This window comes from Dermacentor silvarum, chromosome 4 (genome assembly GCF_013339745.2).
Source record: "Dermacentor silvarum isolate Dsil-2018 chromosome 4, BIME_Dsil_1.4, whole genome shotgun sequence".
In the NCBI taxonomy this organism is placed as follows: domain Eukaryota; kingdom Metazoa; phylum Arthropoda; class Arachnida; order Ixodida; family Ixodidae; genus Dermacentor; species Dermacentor silvarum.
The window spans coordinates 57,094,795-57,097,781 of NC_051157.2; the positions used below are offsets into that span (position 1 = coordinate 57,094,795).

Sequence of the window (2,987 nt, forward strand, 5' to 3'; positions counted from 1 at the left end):
GTCGTCGGGCGGCTCAGGCGGTGGTGGATTTGCCGTTGTCGGGGTGATGTAGCCCTGGTCGATGATGGTGAGCCTTTTCGCCGATCAAATCGGTGCAATCGCATATGATCGGGTCGGGGTTTTCACGTATGGTCGGGTCGCTGACGTTGTGCTGTATCTGGTCTCGGAGCTACGGTTTCGAGATCTTATTTGCCGGTGATGGTCGGTCTTAATGTTGCGGTGGCGGTCGAGTGATGAGCAAGAGCTATGTCGATTCGGTTTGCTGTGTTGTATTTGATCATGTTGCTCGAAGCTGAACTGCTTGCGCGTTTTGATTCTGTGGCACTGAATTATTAAAAAAAAAGAGTCTCTGTGGCGCAGTGGATAGCGCGTTGGACTTCTAATCCAAAGGTCCCGGGTTCGAATCCCGGCAGGGATGCCGCTTGTTTTGCATAAACTGTTCCTTTTATATTTAGCGTATGGGGGTTATAGGCTCCACAGGATGCCACTACCAACTGGATTCTGTCATCCATAAACTGTATACTTTGCCCATGTACGCCCACGAAATACAAAAACAAGCACGTGATGGCTCCACTACTTCAGCGCTCCCAGGTTACCTATCAAGAAACGAAATCCGCTTGTCTCGGTAGCGCTCTCCGGGACGGGTTTGGCGTTTCCGGTGGCCGTAAGATATGCTCCAGCAACTCTCGCTAGTAAGACGTGATCGCGAACGAATAGAAGAGCATGAAAATTGCATTTTCCTTCATGAATAAACAGTTCTTCGGTCAAGATTTACTCAAGCCCGCGTTTTTTTTCTTGCAAGTTCGGGCTTATAATTATATCGACTGCAGGACGAAGGCCTCCCTTGTGAAGGCCTTCCTGAGCTTAACTTCTTCTCGAGCTTCTTTGTTAACCTTACCCGCCGCGGTTGCTCAGTGGCTATGGTGTTGGGCTGCTGAGCATGAGGTCGCGGGATCGAATGCCGGCCACGGCGGCCGCATTTCGATGGGGGGCGAAATGCGAAAACACCCGTGTACTTAGATTTAGGTGCACGTTAAAGAACCCCAGGTGGTCCAAATTTCCGGAGTCCCCTACTACGGCGTGCATCATAATCAGAACTTGTTTTGGCACGTAAAACCCCATAATTAATGGTTGTTAACATTCAAGTTTCTGCCCCATATGTTAGCACCGGTAGAATGCAATAATTGTACACTTTTCTTTTCAACAACAGTGGTAAGCTCCCAGTCAGGATTTGGCGATGCCTGCCGTATGCACTCCAACCCAATTTTATTCTTCTGTAAATTTTTGTAGCGTTAGCTACACTGGCCTAGCCAAGCCCGTTTCGCGCGGCACTTCAAGAGCCGTGCTGCGCATGCGCAAGGATCAGTGATGTCACACGGCTTGCGCACCGGAGCCACCGGAGCCGGCACCTCTCGCGCACTCCGCCGCCGCCGCGCGCGACTCACCGCCGCCGGTCTGCGCATTCCAGAGGAGTGACGTCGTAGCCGTGGTAGACGCACTGGCGCCGGCGCGCGCTCGCTGTGCAGTGGCCGTCTGACACTGCGCTGGAGCCGCTGCGCTTCTGACTGGCGTTTGCCAGTGTGGTATAGCCATGGAGAAGGAGAGCGCAAATGCTGCTCAACCGCGCAGAAGAACGGAGAAGCTTGACTCATAAGAATAATCTTATCTTAAGAATAATCTTAAGAATAAGCTAAGAATCATCAGCTGAACCTTTGCTAACGCTACGTATATCCTGGCATAGCCGAGCTAAGCCACTGCAACTTTTTTTTCATGATCAGGGTCCCGTCTGAGTAATTGACTTGCATAAACGTACTCCTTTACAGGCTCTAGAGGCTGACTGGCGATCCTGAATTCTTGGTCCCTTGCCAGGCTATTGAACATTATCTTTGTCTTCTGCATATTAATCTTCAACCCCAATCTTACACTTGCTTGGATAAGGCCCTTCAATCATTTGTTGTAATTTGTCCCCAATGTTGCTGAATAGGACAATGTCATCTGGAAACCGAAAGTTGCTCAGATTTTCGCCGTTGATCCTCACTCCTAAGCCTTCCCAATGTATTAGCTACATACTTCTTGTAAGCATGTAGTGAATAGAATTGGGGAGATTGTGTCTCCTTGGCTGAGCCTTTTCTTGATAGGTAACTTTCTACTTTTCTTGTGGATAACCAGTGTAGTCTTCGAATATGTACACTAATTCTTCGGAAAGGAAGAGCTTTTGATCTCCGCAATCAGTGCGCCCGGGACTCTCGACTTCCCACAAGCAGCCTGCTTCTGATCCGTCAGAACCACTCGGCGCAAACATCTTGGAGCGAACAAATGCAAACCGACACCGAAAATCCGGCGTCGGCGTCCGCGGCTAGGAAAATCCTCTCCAACCACGCAGGCCCTCAGAATATATTTAGGTATATGTATATGCCACGCATTGCTATATGACAATTGGCATATGCGTGTTATATTGCCACACCAGTCTATCACTACTATCACTAATGTTGCTCCTGCCTTCCTTTCACTAATGCTCCTACCTATACATTCTTGACACAGCTATTCCTCGGAATTTTGAGAATGACAACCCATAAACAATATCATGAAACAAAGCAGCCACAGCGCCTGCCTTCTATGTTAAAGATTCTCATACTGAAATATTAAAAGTGCGAAACAATAATGGCAACCTGAAAATGATGCAGTTTTTTTTTTTTTTTTTTTTTTTTTTGGTGCGGTTGTGCACTATCTCCGGCATCGGCCCAGCCAAGAGGCCGCGTTTCTAATGTCGCCCTCGCGCATTATATGAAGACAACAGAGAAAGAGGAAAGAGAAGGCAAAAACTGCGTGACATTGTGTCGGGGGCTAGGATGCTGGTTCCAATAAACAAAGCGTTTTAAACTACAACCGTGGCAAACCATAGCAGGCAACGTGCGCGCCTTTCTCCGGCGAGATATGCTCGCTGCTCTTATTCGAGGGCTATAATAAGAAGCGTCGACTGCGAAAGC

At 48.6% G+C, this 2,987-nt stretch overlaps 1 non-coding gene across 1 annotated transcript; it reads left to right on the top strand.

Annotated features, from left to right (window-relative positions):
- The first annotated feature begins 345 nt into the window (after window positions 1-345).
- Trnar-ucu (transfer RNA arginine (anticodon UCU)) lies at window positions 346-418 on the top strand. The gene has a single exon. It is a non-coding gene; the product is annotated as a tRNA-Arg (tRNA).
- The last annotated feature ends 2,569 nt before the right edge of the window (window positions 419-2,987 follow it).